We start from the raw sequence: 17,547 nt of genomic DNA on the forward strand, positions 1-17,547 counted from the left end.
TTTCTCTTTTTGCTGCAGGCTGGACACAGTTCCCCACAGGTACCTCAAGGAACAGGCAGTGTGGTCTGCTCCTGCAGGAGACAAAATGAAACTTGTAAAGTACAGGAGCTGCTTTTGAAGACTGGGAAGAGCACCGTGCTGTGCCCTGTTGCTGGGCAGCTCCTGTGTGCCCCAGCGGCAGATCCTGCCCTGCCCAACCAGTCAGTCTGCATATCCCTGTTTTTCAGAGATGCAGTGACTCGAACTGGCTGTTTGGGGCTCCTGTAGCTATTTGCGTGGCTTTTTGGCTTGTTAAAAGCTAGGTAAGCACAATGCTGTCTTAATAACTAAATTCTCTTTGACACCAGAAATGGAGGTAAACATGGCCATAATTTTTAAAAATTGCTGTTGTCCTGATAGCAGCTTAACCACTGCCAAAGTTTGCTCTTTCTTTAAAGGTTTTTGTTTGTTTTTTTTTTTTTTTAATTCCTGCAGCCTTGGAGGCAGGAATGTGCCAGGCAGTTGTTAAAACACGGCGCCTGCCAAGCGCAGGGCAGAGTTATTTTGGCATCAGCCCGCAGCCCGTACGAACTGGTTGCCATGTTTGAGCCGCGTCCAGAGCAGCTCGCGAACGGCAGCCGCGGGCTGTTCAGCTCTGGATGCTCTGCTCCCCCCTTCCCTCGCAGCTCAGCTCGCTGCTTAACACTCCTGATCCCCGCAGCCGGCTGGAATAGCATGCAAATGATACTTCATTGTATTAATGCCCCGGCGCGCGGTGACGCACTGCAGCCTCCTCGCAGGAAACGCAGGCTGACCCTGGGGCGCGCTGGGAAGTGGGATGCGGATCAACCTTCTCCGCCAGCGGCGGTGCTCGCCCTTTAAGAAAAAGCCTGCAGTAATTTTCCATTACCCTGCACGGTCCTGTCTACGTGGCAAGAATTGTTTGTGGAGGCTGGAGCATCACGGGTGAGGCGCAAGCTCCAATCCGGCTGCCGTTGCTTGGCTACGCGCTCGGCATGCCGGCAGCACGCCAGGCTCCTGGGAAGCACCTTTGTTCCCGAGAAGGGATTTGAGTTGTGTTTTCATGCTTAAAGCTGGGGACAAATGCTGCTTTTCTCAAGCAGCCCGGCATAACTGGGCTTTCCAAACAGCACGAGCCGGCCAAAATGCTCAGTAGTAGTAGCAATAATAATAATAATAATAATAATAATAATAATAATAATAATAATAATAATATGCGTGGAGTCCATCTCTTGTGACGGTTCCTCTTCCTTTGCACAAGGAAATATCTTGTAATGAGCTCGTGATGTTTGTTTGCTGTGGCACTGATCATAACAGCCACTTAATCAAGGCAGAAATACTGTTAGCGAAATCCTTCCCTTCTCTTGTCCTTTCCGTCTAATAAACCAGACGGATCGCTGTTGTTCTGCAACTTGATGAGCAGGTTATTTTCTTTTAGGTAAGCTCTGGAGTCAGACAGGAGAGCTGTCTGAAATGCCTAAAATATTTCAAATGCCGCCAGCAGAATCTGCAGCAGCAGGAAGAGCAGGTCTGTGCGCTGTCCCTGCTTGCTGGGGCTTAGCTTTAAGTATGGCAGCAGTGTTAATGCAACAGGCATTTCCACGATGTCTTGAGCACGGCTTCAGCTCCAGGATAGCTTATTTTATCTGTTTGAGGCTTGGTACTGTCATTAACGAGAGTTCTGTGTTCCTGCTAGCAGCCCATGCTGCCAAGGTCTCTCCCAGCATCAGCAGCCAAACTACACTGGTAACTGTCACACAAACAAGTGTCCCACCCCACAAGTCCCCCCCACTTAGGTAATGCTGCCACTTCCCATCTGCGGCAGCTCCAGGAACCCTTAGGAATTGTTCCCCAGGAGGAATGAATGAGCATATCATTTTGGGGTGTCTGGCTACCACTGGAAACCTGAGAACTGAAAAGTTTGATATAAAGTGGAACACACTGAGCATCAACTTTAATTCTGCTTCATGGAGTATGCAGCCAGAGGGGAATTTTGTGCTGGTGTTCTGGCATCCTGCATTGCACAGATGAACCCAACGGAGCCCTGGCACAGCTACACAGGGGACCACCTAGCCAGCCCCACTCCTTGGGGAGCTCCACACGGATTGTGGCTTTGAGGCATCTCTCCTGGGCACAGGCATAGCCTGCCCTGCAGCCCTGTCGCCCTGATGTGTGTCTCCTAACCACAACTTCTCAGAGGTTTACAATTAAGAGATGTTGGTTTCCTGCAGTTTCTCTCGCAAATTAGCAACGTTCTCTGCTTTCTGGACTCCTTTTTGGTCCTGTTTCCTCACACCCAGCCTTTCCACCACCTCCTCTTCATCCTTGCTGCTGATGGCTCGCTACCACCCGGCAGCTCAGTTGATGCCCCGACCATCTGGGGACCTGCACAGCGTTCCCCACCTCCGGGAGAGCCATGCAGGAAGGGTGGAGCAGGGCATGTTTAGCAGCTTGGCTACATGCCATCTGTCACCTGGAATATGCTTGTCCTCCATCAGTGAAGTGTGCCTTGTCTGATGGGAACGACTGAGCAGACGTTTAGGAGGGTGAGTTTCCACATCCCTACGTCAAATTTTCCCATACGGGTGACTTGATGGTTAGAAACAGCCCCTTATCCACATTACACACTGCTCGGCTCTCTGCTCAGTGAACTTTTGGACTTGTTTTATCTGCCTTTGGATTGGTTTTTGTTTGTTCGTTTGGGTTTTTTAAAGTAAACTGCTGCCTCAGTACTAAAAAAACGTATCTAAGGAAAGATGGGTTTGGCTTTTGAAAACTGGTTGTTAGCACTAGCCGTTTTCCTTTTTCAGTGTGTTTTCAGAAGTGAAAAGCAGTACTTGGGATCTCTTTATTTTTTCGAGAAGGCACATAAACACAGAGGTGTGCAAAAGAGGGTCCCTTTCCAAAATACATCTGCTCTGTGCTGTGTCTTGCTCTAACACACCACCACAGCCGCCTTTGCTTGGGATTTGCTCCACACAGGAAAACGCGGAGGATCCTAACTGCCAGGAGGAGGAGGAGGGTTTGCCTCCCTTGTTTGCGCTGTTAGGAATGTGGGTGAGTCACTGCCTCGTTTGAGGAATGAAACCTTCCATCCCAGCCCCTTATGCCTTTGTTTGCTTTTAGAACTGCGGTGCTGTTGAAGGTAACTCACGCTCCTGTGGCTTCTCTGAGGCTCAGGTTTAACATCTGGTTCCACGTTTTGTATTCCCTTCTTAAAAGCACAAAGATGGGACTACATCTTCTCACGTGTGCTCCAAAATCCATAGGATCCTGAAGACTTTAGGAGATCAAAGCAGGCGAAGCCCCAGTCGGTCTCCAGTGAGCGAAGCTGGTTTCCAGCACAACCAGTGCAGCGGGGTGTGGGTCTTGAACAGAAACGTCCTAATTAAAATAGGCAATTTCCTACGACAAAGTTGGAACAGTCTTAGAGGTCATTTTGTTTCAGGAAGGCAAGAAAAGCAGAGAAAAAAAAAAATTACACAAAACCCAGAGCAGAGTTTTCTAACTTTTCTAGCTTTAGGGACCTGTGGCCATGTTGTGAATGAATTATCTGATTTCAAAGGATTTTAAATGCCTTAAACGACATTCCTGCTTTACAAAATGAAGTCCTTACTTTATGGAGATGCTTAAGTATGAGTTTCAGTTCTTTCTTTTATGCTTTGCAGATTGAAAAAAAATATATAAAAGACTTTTCATACATAATTGTGCCATTTTCCTCAACTGCAATTTGACATCTAAACCTGATCTTTTTTCCGTATGTAATAGATAGTTTCATTCTTGGGTTGTTGTTTTTGCTTTTTTTTTTTGTTTTTTTTTTCACACTTCAAGCCTGCCAGTTATTCCCCAAAGCCCAGTGTTTATATTTATTCCATAGCAAGCATGTGACTGGTGTGACTGCATAATTATATCAAAATGAATTTGAGTTCCTTTTGTTGCAAAATGTTCCAGGGCTACAGATACGTTTTGAATGCATAATAAGCTCCGGGTATAGAGATTACAAGAGGAACTATCTGCAAAATCCTATGGATTAAGGTCATGCATGAGATATTTAATTCTCCCTCCTGTGAGGTTTGATTGCAAGATAGTCTGCTCCCACTGACTTCTTAAAATGAGAAAGCTTGAAAAATTGACCAGATTCTGTCAAATTTGCGTCGCTGCTAGTGGAGCTGGAGGTGTTGAAGAAATGGAGAATTGTGAGGAAAGGAAGAAGCAGAGACCAGGAGGGTCAAAATCCCTGCTGGTTCACAGCTTGGAAGTGAGGAGAGACACCAAGATGACTTTTTTTTCTGCCACAATTTGATCCACTATAGAATTTGCTATATCAGAAAGGGCAGCTCTTCCCTCTGTTGCTGTGACTGCAGCAGTGTCTCAAGGCTGCATTTGGGACCAAGGCTCTGTTGTGCTGGGCCAAAGAATGTGTCCTTGATGGTAAAGGATGCAAAGTGAGCATGGGAGAAATGCGAGGAGCAGAATGGAGGTCGTGGGGGGAGCACCTCAGTCCTACAGAAATTCAGTTATATCTTTTCCCCCTGCCCCAAGATGTATGTATGATCAGGCAAAACACAGAGACTTGATGGAAGGTAAAACTGGGTAAACCTCTCTGGGGAACAGCCAGTCCCCAAGACCACTGCTCTCCTCCACATCTGCCAGGAGGTGGATCCAGTGAATTCCTTTTTAATAGAGGTGGCCATTCTTCTGCTTTTTGTTTGTTTGGGGTTTTTTTCTCTCCATAAACTATTGAAAATCATCTGATGGGAATAACTTCAAGTAACTGAGTTTGTCATACAAATGGGGTGTATCCTTACAAAGAACAAACCACCCTGGGTTTAAGTTAAATATGGATCAGCTGCATGGACTGATGTGGATGTAACAATTTCACCCGGTTGCAGACATGGCTAGTCACTCGTGTCCTTCATGCTGTCCGTAACTAGGGCATCGCTGCTGCCTCACTGCCTGTCCCAAGGGACCTGGGTGGTGTTTGTGCAAACACCATTGGGCTGAGGAAGGGGTGGAGAAATGCGGCTCTCAGCGCTGGATATATTTAGTGAATGCAGCTGTGGGAGGCAGCAGGAACAAGGGAGCTCTTGTATTGCCTGTGCTCTGACAGTTCACATGCCTAAATAATCTGCTAGATTTTTACCCATATGTTTCCTCCCCCCTGCTCCACAATGTTTTTAATTTGAATGTAAAGTTACACTTTAATTTAGTCAGAATCCTTCCTGGAGCTTAAAAGTGAGATGTGTTACAGTGTCAGCCTTGCTACAGCCCTTCAGACAGGGCAACCCGCAACATTCAGGGGCACTGGCCTTTCTCCATGGCGAGTGGGGAAATTTGACTTCATCTTTTAGGGAGGGTAGTGATGCTCGAATATGTATTTCATGTGCACTGCAGAGCTTTCTTGGGGTGGGAGCAGACCTGCAGCACTGGTATGGTCCCTCCCCAAGCAAAGCCTGCTTCTTGCCAGGGCTGCTGAGCTGGGGTGTAGAGCCTGCTTTTGGCACACTGGGCACTTCATTGAGCTGTACAAACTCTGCTGGTTCTCCTGGAATCCCTGGGAGTCTGATCCAGTATTCGCCGGTACGTCATGGAATAAAAAAGGACGACAAAAATAGGTTTACTGACCTGCTGGGTCAAGCAGGAGCAGGTTACTGTTGCTGTGCATTAGGACTAATTTGTCTGTGTTCTCTGGCTGTGTTCAGACTTGCCCCCACAGAAAAAGTTCGAGGCTGAGAATGCCCTGTGCGTCTTCTTCCCTGGCTTGTTCAGTGGCACACAACAAGTCACGAGCTGGTCTGCCTCAGGCTTTAAAGGTTTATGACAAATTAAACTGCAGAATATAAAAAAGAACTTTTTTTTTTCTTGTTTTGCTGTGGTTAAGGGGTTGAAAAAACAAGACTAGTGCGGGGAAGTGATGATGGAGACATCACTTTTAGAGGGAGACAGACTCTGCCATTGCTTTCCTAGAGCTTGTCCCACCTTAGGGTGTTTTTCCACCCACAGCAGCATTGCTGGGAGTTGTAGTGACACATCCGTTTTTTGGCAGAGAGCACTCTGACCCTTCCCACTCATCCATGGACAGCATGGATTCGCTGTTCCAGTGGCAGGGACCTGATATCCGTATCAGAAATGCAGCTCCTGTGGGTGGTTTTTATGGCTCCACTACAGGCTGGCACTGATCCTGAAACACATCCAGCTTCTCTTAAAACTGTGTGGTGTACGTATGCGGGATATAGCTGTCCCACCTTTGCATGCTGTGATCTAAGGGAGTTTCAGCGGCTAGTTTGTCTATCGAAAGTATTTATTATAAAAGTGTAGAAAAAATGCATCTGTGAAAAAATCTGAACGAACTCGATGACCTGGGAGCTCACACCGTCTTTTCTGTCTCGAATCCCGCGGACTCCGTGCCCGGGACTGGCTTTGTTTCAGCAGTTAAATGGTTAATTGGAGAGCTAATTGGCTCTGAGCGCTCCAGCCCTTTGCAACAGATTATTGGCATGCTGGTAGGAGCAGCTCCCTTCCTTCCCTTCCCCCTTCATTATAAAAACATGTACTGTAGAGAAACCAAATACCACATGGCGCCCTGCGCTGAGCCCGTCATCGCTCCCGCTCCGTGTTCAGCACAAAAAGTCCCTTTATATTTGGGAAGCGGAGGGAGAAAATTCTGGAAAGGCAAGATCGTGGCGATAGCGGCTGAATCGGCACATTTATTTACAGTGTGCAAGGGCTGGAGCCCGCAGCCCCACGTACCCACCCCCCGGGGGGGCTCTGGAAACGGAGGGGAAAGCCTGTTCCATGAAGGAGAGCGCTCCCCGTCAGGTTTAGGCTGGGAAGAGAGGAAAATAAAAGATTTGCGGGGTAAAAAAAAAAAAAGAAAAGAAAAAAAGTTGCATTTCTGTTTTCCCGAAGAGCCGTGGGCGTTTTGAGGCAGCTGTCAGCAGAGGCAGGCGCCATTTCGTGAGGCGGCATTAATGCAGCGGGAGGAGACATGTTGTGTTCGTGCAGTTTGGATTTTAAGGTTTTTCTCCTTCATTTGAAGCAAGAGGCTTATTCATCCCGCCTTTACCCTCGTTCAGTCCAAAGGCTTTCATTTTTTTAAACTTGAGGGCAAGTAGTAGTGACAAGCGGGGAAAACCAGGGAAAAGGGAAGAGTTCTCCTGAGGGGATCGCAGTGTGCAAGCAAAATCGGATCTCTCTCCAGGAGACAAAAAATCTTAGAGGTGTAACATGGTCCCAAAAATGCCACCAAGGGCATAGGGAGGATAACCAGGATGGCAGCGTGGCTGCGCATCCAGTCCCGGTGTGCAGGGAAAACGGAGTACATCAGGTGTGTTTTAAATACAAGATTTTTTCCTTCTAAAAAAAAAGGTCTGACTGGTCTGTGCACACACAAAACCAGCCTTTTGTGATTTACACGAGCTGACTTGACTTCCAGGTATTGAGATGCTAGTTTTGATCTAAAAGCCCACACTATTGCTAGTGCTGCAGAGCTGCTCTTTTGATCAAAGGAGAAAATAGGAATCGTGGCAGGAGCGGGCTCTGGGTGATCCTCTTCAGTGCAGAACTCCTGGAGCAAGCTGCAGGATTTTGTTAAGTGCCTTTAGTATGGGAGTTGACTTTTTACCACTCCGGGACCTTTCACTTGCAAAATGCATTATAAGGCTCATTTGTTTAACAAGTCTCTGGGAGCTGGAAGAGGGAGAATTAATACTGGCATTTGGGAATACAACTAGTAGTGCTGCATTTGATTTTGGTTTCATGTCATTATTTTCTGGTTTCAGAGTCAGGAAAAGCTGCTCATTTATTTTTCATATAGCTGTATTTTTTTCCTGGCTTCTTAAGGAGGCAGAGCTCATGAAATCGTGCTGTTAAAGGCCTGGAGCTTTTGATCTGATGTGCACTTTCAACAAATTTCTGTTCTAGAGATTCTGCACTTTGGGGGAAGCTGCAAGTCATAGAGACAAATCAGTGCATCTGCTAAAGGAAGAACTACAAAATGAGTGCAAAGGGTCTCCGACATTCCTTGCTAACCCAACAATGAGCATCTCATTGCCAGCTGACCAGTCTATAATGTGTAGCTTGGAAATGTCGCAGCCTCTACTGGAATATGGCGCGGGATTGGGAATGCTGCAGCAGTGCAGCGCACTTGGGTGTGGGGCTGCTGACTCCCAGGAAAGTAGCCATCATTATTTCAGCTGCTCACAAAAGACTTGAAAACTTTCAGCCACAGTACTCAAATACCAACTAGGTTTGCAGGGAGTATTAGTCATATTTAAGACTCCTCCACGTTATGTGCAGTTGAATTTTGAGAGGTTTTGATCTCCTCGCGCTGGGTCTAAAGGTTCTTTTTCAAGCTTGTCACCTGTGAAGATTTCTCTGAGACGGTGATTCAGAGAATTTTCTGATTACAGAAAAGCCTCTTTGCCACCTCAAGACCATTATTTTCTTGATTGCCCTTTTTTACTCTGCTAAGGTTACATTCCATCTGCAGTTCCAATATAACCTGGTTGCAGTGCACCGATCACCAGCAATACATGTAGTGAAGAGCTCTAGTGTGTGACATTCATGCACATCCTTGGTTTGTTTGTTTAAGACTGTGCATTATAATGATAATATGAAGCATAAAATAGTTCCCATATATAAAAATTACTTTTCTAGCATATATTAGTGTGCCTTTTGGAACCTCTTAATTAGGTCATGTTTTCCCCTAAACTTAATTCCATATTATTAGCAACACTTGAGTAGACTTCAACATTCCAATTTTGATTCTAACTTTCATTCTGTTCAGTGTGTGTGTATATATATGTATATACAAGAAGATAATCCTTTATTAATCTTTTGAGCAGAACAGTTTTCGTTTGTGCAACAAAAGTCCTGTGCCTGAATATTCATTATCAGCACCTGATATGCTAGCCTGGAGCACAATAGCCTAATAATTGGAGTTAAAGGAAAAAAAAAAAACAACAACTCAGTTATTAAAGTCACAGTGTTTCATTTTTGTGCATGTTATGATTGTGAATTATTCAAGCATTTGCCTTTAGCTCCTACATGTATGAACTTATGCTCCCCACACATTTTTTTCCCCCAAAGTGCTCTATGGTTTCCTTTGTCTTACACACTAGGTTGGAGTATTCAAATGTACTGTTTAATTCCAGTAGCATGTGTGGCTTGTTACAAGAAAATCTGAGATAGTTTCTCAATTAAAAGCATTTTATTTTGACTTACTTGCTTCTACTTCTGTCTACCATTTGGTCTCTTCATAGTCAATATTCTATTTTATGGAAAGGTTTTAAATGTGTATTGAAGGAGAGGAAGAAGAGGTGAAGTGCCTAGCCAATTTATATTATTTCTTTTGCCACTACTAATAAAAATATGAAAGAAAAAGAAATGTTGGGAAAATAAAAGGAATGGTGATACAATTATAGCTGTATGTGCAAAGCTACAACGTGCCTGCTCTTCCTCTTGAAATTTAGACCTTTGCTTCAGGTTCTCTTTCCCTTCTACAGACTTGATTAGTTAATTTCAGTTGCATATTCCAAGTACTGACATACATGTTCATCCCTAAATTCACTTCATGTGCTTCCAAATCCTTAGGACAACATTTGGTTTAGACACCAAGAAAAAACTGGAGGGATTCCATGGGCCTAAATGTAATTACTCAGCCCTGAATTAAAGGCATAGGCACATAACTTATATCCCACGTGTTTGGAGTAACAAGAAGAGATCAAAAGCTCAGCTTTTGTCATTGAAGTAAATGTTTCTAGACTTAAGACACATTTGTAGAGGGAGGTGATAGAGTTTGGTCAGATGCATGATTAAATCTTGAAGAAAATAAATCTTGTTTTGGGCACATAGAACCTTATTGGGATCTTCCTCTGGGTGAAATGGCAATGAAGGCGGCAGTCAGATTTTTCAGGTGGTGATCAAGCACTGTGTGTGTCTCAGCCAAGACATCTTGTGTTTCCTCTGCTGCTTTAATTGCACAAAAAGCCATTGACCTAATTTTGTGACAGGACTGTACCAACAGTGTTTTCTAGGGCTGCTTATGTTTTCTCACAGCTCACCACCTAATACAAAAGTTTGACTATTTAAAAAAATGTGCACTGTGAATGGTTTTAAGCTCAGACAAGATTGTCACCCTTAATGGCTTGGTCAGAGAGAGGGGGAGTATTTGTTTCAGCATGAAAATCTCGTCTGCAACAGTTAAAGCTGGTAATTCCGGAGTTTAGGTGCCTGACATGCCCAGAGCTGCTCTAGTCCCTGGGATGCTGAGCTCTCTGAGCTGGGTAAAGCTCTGGAAGGAGCCAGTCTATAATGAATTGACTGTAGGAAGAAAATATAAAAGCTCATGGGAAACATCAGCCTGACACAGGAGCTGTTTCTGTGCAGGTGACATTCTAATCCAAGTGTGTCGGTGCATCCCTACAGCAAAAATTGATTGGACTGCACATCTAGCAGGTATTGACAAATATGAAGAAGTTTGTTTTGAGCTACTAACATAAGGGGTCTTTTATATATATGGTGCATTACAACAGGGTGATTCAGTGCTTTGTCAGACTGTCTATAAAATAAAAAAAAAGTATATGGTTGTAAGATTTCAGAAAAAAAAAAGGTGCCATTTCTTTTCCCTGCATGTGGCAATTTACTGAATAATGCATCATTTTGTCAACTTTTATATAGCAATCAATAAATGCCCTATGGTGCTACCTGCACATGGGAGACAAGAATGAAGATTGTTATGGAAACAGGCTTGAAACTTGCTTGAAATAAAAATCCCAGTTCTATACTTGTGGTTTTGGAGGCCTGGGCTGTTTTTCTTTTCATTCTAGAGTAGCTGTAATTTATCTTGTTCACTCTGAGTGAAATTCCTCATGTTTGCAAGGCCGGTATGAAACCCTTTGCCTCCAAAACTCCAAGGAGATTTACCAAGAAAATGGACTTGTTGTTATAAACTTTCCAAAGTCTCCATTAGAACTCAAATGGAGAGTTAGTAAAAATGAAAATTAGAGCTTACAGTTGGGGATTTTTTTTTCCTCGATTTTGACGTGTAAACACATATTTGTGCTAAGCCCATTTTCCCTTTTCTGGTTGTATTCCTCAAGCACTTATGCAATCAAGCTTTACTGGCTTACGTTTGCAGCAAATAAATTTTAAGAATGGACAGGTAAATGCCTTTGGAAAATGAGCTTTAAATGTGCATAAGGAAGTAATCATGCTAGAATTTCAAATTATCTGAATTTACAAAAAAAAGTAATTTCATTATCTATATCCTCTAAAAATATAATTTTGCAGCTACATTTAAAATCCAGATATTCTGGAAATTTGGCTTAAAAATTATAAAATGTTCTAATTCTTTATGTAACAATTCCATAACATATTGGAAAATGGAAGAACAGTATCTATTTTGAAATGTAAGATTGGGTAAGACTCCCTTAATCATGCCGATGTTTTGGGGGTTTTTTAACAAACTCTTGATAAAACAGTGACCACAGAACACTCCCGTGACTCTGCAGATTGTATTTCCAGCCAGAATGGTGACATAAAGAACACTGCTTGCAGCTTCTACCTTTTAAAGTGATTTTAAACCCGACCACTATGGCTAATCGTTGTATGGTTCCAGTCCTGCAAGTTTCTTAGCAGGGAACTTATCAGTGCAGAGCAGTTCAAGTGTGTAAGGCAGGTCACAGCACCTGCCTTGGTGTGCTCTACCTCTGGCATTACAGTCCCTGGGAAGGTGCACTTTAGTTTCTTATTTGCTTTCAAAGGTGATTTCAGCAATAACCAAAGTTGCATAATTGTTTTTCATGTAAGGAGACATGTAATACCTTGTTAACACTTTTATAAATTCCAGTGTCTAAGCAGGGACGGGCAAAATGGTCAGTATTTTTCTACCATGTCCCAGTCCTCTTATAAAAGTTTTCCAAGCCAAGCAGAATAGTTTATTACCTAAAAGGTGACCTTGAAAAAACAGAGCATTGCATACAAGAAGCAGGGGCTAAAAAACGGGGTAAAGAAACAGGTTTGTTGTTCCAAGCTCCAGTGGTTTACTTTAAAAAGCAATTAAACATACTATTATCCAATCACTCACATTGTTTAAGTTTGAAACAGTCTGGAGTTTTAAACTCTCGTAAGATTTCATCAAAATAAAGGCTACTGCATCTTTCTGACTTTTTTTTATACCTCTAAGGCTGCCATTTAAGGCAATAGCTGTGTGTTAGGCATTGACCAAATAGAGCATAATACCTTAACTGAGATGGTCTCTACTTCTTACATCCAGTTAAGATGGCAACAAGGGATAGCTTGAAGATGATCTGTAATAACAACATAGAACTTCAAATTTCAAACCTCCTTAAGAAAAGTGGATTTGATTTCCCAAGAAAAAATGTGTGTATATTCCCTAGTGAAGTTAATATAAAGCATAATAATTAATCCTCTCACTAGATAATAGTTGCTGGTCTGTTATTTGCTTTATTGTACAAGGAACTCATGCAAAACAGAAACAGTGAGGTGTGTCCGTTGTTAAGGAGCTCTTAGATCTAAAATTTGAGCTCAGGCCACCAGATCACATGTACAGTAACAGTACTGATTATTTGATGCATTGTGACCAACAAGTTAAAAATCTGCATAGGAGAGACCATAAAATCCCACAAAATATGTTTAATCCATTTCTGACTTCCATTTCATCTTTATACTTTTTATTAATAACTTCTTTTTCTTTGAAAGTAGGAATGGAAAGCTGAATCTTGGTTAAAGTTGCTTCATTTGAATAAATTGAAAAAACACTGGGGTTTGGCTTAGACTGGAAGATTTTTTTCTTTACCATATGTTTATGACACTGATAAGAATTTGTTTCTAATTATTCATGGTAATAAACCTTTTTATTGCTGCTCACAAGGTTCATCGTTCTGAACATGAGCCCCATAAAAGTGCCAGCAAACCCCTCATATTAACATAATCTCAGTTTTCAGTGTTAAATCCTAGGAACAAAAAGGGCATATGTAGAAGTTCTTTCTATGTGTGTAGATGTGTTTGCAATTATTCATTACCGGCTGGAGCAAAAGTCTGGATTTCAATTCCAGTTCCAGATTTGGAGCAGAATGAACAGCACGAGTTCATTGCTAGAACTGAGTTACATCCTTGCTGCTGCTGGGTCTTGTGACAGTAGCAGAAAGCTTTATCTGGGATCAATACACAGTAATCATCTTCTCCAGTCACACAGGGAATGTGGTTCCATGCTTGGAAGGTGAATTTGTATCTACCTGAGCAGTTACTGTGATTTTAATAGTGAATTACTGAGGAAGGAAACAGAAGGGGGGGGGGGGGGAACAGATTGTTTGACCAACATGTTACAGGTTACATACAAAACCTGAAAACAGAGCCCCTGCTTGATTCAGAACAAAGTGACAACTTCTATAAACACCCAGTTTACAGGATGTTAAATGCCTCCCACAAACAGCTAGCTGTGCTCAAAGGGCATTCCATATCCTGTTTGCTTATTCTCTGTCCAAGTAATCCAAACTATTCTGTTTGGCCTAGGGCCTAGGAAATCGGCATTGATTTCTTCTGAAAAGTGAGAGTTTTGGTTGAAGAAAAGTTTGGTGACAATGCACATCTCTCAGTCTTGTTTAGACTCCTGTTTTCTACTTCAAAAGGCAGATACAATGTTTAACCTTTGTCCAATACTTGCCTTTCCATTATATTTGTGTCTCCAAAGATGTGTGGGCTACAGTGTACAACAAAGAATAAACTGCTTCACCCATCTTTTGGTGTCGTCTGGTACAGAGGGCAGGTTGGGGCAGGTGGGGAAGGGACAGTGGCCTGTGTGAGATCACAGTGTGCCTTTGTATGTTGTCCCTAAGGGATAATAACGTGGGGCTGGGGGAAGGAAGAAAGGTTCTAGAAGAAAATAGAGTACCAGAAAGTCAGGTTCTGTGCCTCCATCTGGAATTCCAGCCACAGATGCAATCTCAGAAAATAGTTCCAAAATTAGTAATGGAAACATTAACTTGTCCCATTATTATTAGACATGTGGTTCATAAATGTGCCTGAAGTATTTGGTCTAATGATACACGAAGGAAGAAAGTGTGTCATCTGAAAGAGAAGAAATGAACTTTATAGAGGAAACTGTAATGTAGAAATGCTGAATTTAGAAAGAAAAAAATGGTGTAACTGCAGAGGCAGTAGGAATGAGAATTTTATTCCACTGTTTTGTTAGGAAAAAGAATGCAAAACAGACTTTTCCTGGTAAGGAACAGCAAAGCTGTGTGAGGGGAGCCACAGCTCTGTAGAGGGACTGTACTTGTGCTTACCTCCATGTAACTCGCTTGGGGCCAAGGAACAGAGGAGGTCATGGATTCTTGTGTAAGGTTTTTTGGAGCTGCTTCAGGTCTTGGTACCCAGGAAGCAAAAGAGGAGCACTGCATTTATTTAATGAGGATATTAGACTTTGAGTAATTTTTTGGTTACAAGTAGCAGCAATAGAGTAAGGGACTTCCAAAAACATTTGTCTATAAATTATATAGGTAATTTTTAAAAGAGGAACAGTCTATTACACTAGACAGTCTGCTATAGTTAGAGAAAATCAGATAACAGTCTGAGCATACAGGTTAGGTCTTGTTCAGTTACAATCTTAAAACTCTCCTGGCTGGAATCACACTACTCTTACAAAGCACAATTATGTCTAGAATGCCTGATCTCTTTTCTCCCTTTCATGTGGTTATTGCAAGTGATCACAAATACTTTTTTCTAGAAACATACTTGTGTTTTGGGAAGAAACAAGAGAAAGGCTGGAAATTGTACATGGAATTTCTAATCTTGGGCCTTGCTGTGAAGTTTTACCAAGCAAGATCGGCTGAAAATGCTGACATAGGTAGAAGTGCTGTTGCTGCACCCCACTTTCATCTGGATCCTTGCTTCATTCGTCCCCCTTTTTTCACTGCTGGTGGTTTTCCAAGGAAGACAGCATCTGGGTTCTGTCCACGAAAGCACCTTTACATACAGTTACATGTGAGCAGTTCCACTGAGAGCAAGAGGATTGGCCTTTGCAGGAATCTGAATGGGAACGAAGTTGCAGAACAGGCTTTCTGCTATCCATAGTCTCCATAGACCAGAACTTCAATAATTCTTCTTGTGAGGGGGAAAAAAAGGCCTTTTGCCCTTTTTGAGAAGCTGCATCAACTCTTTTGTACCATCACTGATTACTTGACTGTGGCACCTGTATGTGGGTCACCACCATCCCTTCTCTGAAGATGGTAACACCTTATCCCCCTGTCTACAAGTAGTAGATACCCCCTGCTATCCTATACACGAGGTCAGCTTTTCTCTGTATTTTGAAAGGAAATACATCTCTTGGCTCAAAATCATAGGGATTGATTCTTTTCAGCTGGCCACTTCCTTGTGGCTTTTCCAGAACTCAGGAGAGAGCTGCCAAAGTCCAACTGTGTGATTTCAAGTGCCAGACTGGATCCTGAGACCTTCCATAATCATTTGAAGTATTGTTAGTTTAATTCTGTCGTAACTACCTTGCTTCATTACTGTGAAAAAGGAAGACTTAGACAATTTGTTTTTGCTTTTAATGGAGTCATCTGGGCAAATGAAAGAAGGTGAAAGGTGCGCATAACATTCAAAGTGACTGCTGAAGTATATAAATATCAGTTCTGTCATGTTTGCTGCGTGTGCTTCTTGGAGAGGAACACCATAACTGGGACTGGGGACAGCATTCGTGGCAGTGACCAGGAATGTGAAGGATGCCTTTCCATCTTGCTGATATCTGAAGTGGTTTCCGTGGCTGTAGTCAGAATAGGAGACAGTGTCATGGCAAGGTTGGCACACCAGACAGTTTCTATGATGTTGGCTAACAAAAGCAGGATCCCTAGTTTTATTTGGGTGTCTGTGCTGTTTCTGAGCAGCAGTAAGGAGGGATTGATGTGGCAGACGAGCAGGTGACAGGATTGTGGTGGCTCTGTACTCCAGCCGGTCTCTGCAGCTGAGGGTGCACAACAGAGGTGTGAATTCGATAGGAATAGAGGGGTTCGTGGCCCCACTCTCCGGGGGGTGCTTGGCGGGTGAGCCGTACCTGGGCCCGGCGCATGTCAAGGGCCGTTAACAGAGGTCGCGTTTGTGGAATGGCGGCAAACGGGGCCGTAAATTGCGGGGCACCAGCAGGCAACTCAGGGACTGAACCCCGCTGTGTGTCAGTGCACGTAGGCGGAGGCATGAGGGGCATCTCTGGAGTGGGGTCTGGCAGCGCTCGGAGTCAGGGCTGCGCTGGGCCAGTACAGGTAGGAGAGCCCGGCCAGGTGGGGCTGCGAGGGGGCGGCGGCCGCTCCCGCTCCTGCTCCCGCCTCACCCTGAGGGGCGGCTGCTGCGGCCGGCGCGCGAGGAGGCGGCGGGAGCCAATGGGGAGCGGCTGAGGCGGGGAGCGCGGGCCAATGGGGTGCCGCGGCGGCGGAGCGCGCGGGGCCCGGGGCGGGGGGAGGCCAATGGCGAGCGGCGCGCGGCGCGCGCGCAGCCGAGGGCGGGGAGGGGCGGGGCTCGCGCGCGGTGCCGCCCCTTCCCCGCCGCAGTGAGGAGCGAGCGGGCGGCCATGTTGTGCGGGGGGAGGGGAGCAAGGAGTTGAGAGGAGACGGCGGAGGCTCCCTCACACACACGGCACAAGATGGCCGGGGAGCAGCCGCAGCTCCCGCCCGTCTCCCGGCGCTTTCCCCGCCGCTCGCGCCGGGGAGACCCGGCGAGCGCCCTGGGTGCCGCTCCCGGGCGCCAAATCGGGCCCGGTGCTCTGGGGGCTCCGGGGCTCCGGAGGGCGCCGAGCTGGGCTGCCGAGCGGGGCTGCCGACGGTCGGGCAGCAATGGCGCCGGGCTGCGGAGCGCTGCCCGCGCCGCTCCCTCGCCGGGCGGGCGCGGGGCCACCCTTGACCGCGGGCAGGGAGAGCCGGGAGTAGCGCCCTGTCCTCGGGGCCCCGGGTGCCTGCCAGCGGGCTGCTCTTCGCCGGGTAAGTGCCGGAGTCTCCGGGCTCCTTATTGTCCTTTGTCCTTGGGAGGAAAAACAAAATGTCCTTGGAGCCGGGAGGGGGAGGGGGCGCTGCCTCTCCCTGCCCCCCCTTTTCCCCCCCGCCGCTCGCTGAGGGGACCTGTGGGTACCCTTGGGGACCCCCGCCCGTGCTCGAGACCGGGCTGGGCTGAGGGACAGCGGCGGGACAAGGGGAGCCCCGGTGATCCTCGGCGGCTGCGGGCGCTCCCCTCCTTCTCCTGCAGCACCCGGGGGGCTCCGCACGCCCCGTCCCCGATGCAGCCCCGGGGGAAGCAGCGGCGGGTTTTGGCTCTTCTGTGCAGCACCGAGCACAGGGGGGGCTGCAGACCAGTTCCCCCCATCTGCAAACCAGCTTGGAACTCCAATGCAGCAGTGGAGGGAGGGGGGAGAGGTGAAGGCTGTACGACATCATCACTGAAATGTTTAGCCCTGTGTCTGTGTAAAGAGCTTTTCTTGCCCGTCGCTGCTCGGATGAGGATATGTTTTCGTAGTTTCTAAGAACAAAGACGCCATGTCCT

At 45.5% G+C, this 17,547-nt stretch overlaps 1 protein-coding gene across 6 annotated transcripts in view; it reads left to right on the forward strand.

Annotated features, from left to right (window-relative positions):
• Positions 1–2,361: 2,361 nt before the first annotated feature.
• The window catches only part of CHD2 (chromodomain helicase DNA binding protein 2), an 86,175-nt gene continuing 70,989 nt past the window's right edge, over positions 2,362–17,547 (forward strand). For 4 of the 6 annotated variants that reach the window (XM_069026264.1, XM_069026261.1, XM_069026260.1 and 1 more), the window contains exon 1: positions 16,563–16,991. The gene's annotated coding sequence lies outside the window, so the exon portion shown is untranslated. Of the gene's footprint in view, positions 2,547–2,982; positions 3,058–16,562; positions 16,992–17,547 lie in introns of those variants that run through there. The other 2 variants (XM_069026262.1, XM_069026263.1) reach the window with 2 other exon arrangements.

The sequence above is a fragment of the Aphelocoma coerulescens genome, chromosome 10 (assembly GCF_041296385.1).
Source record: "Aphelocoma coerulescens isolate FSJ_1873_10779 chromosome 10, UR_Acoe_1.0, whole genome shotgun sequence".
NCBI lineage: Eukaryota > Metazoa > Chordata > Aves > Passeriformes > Corvidae > Aphelocoma > Aphelocoma coerulescens.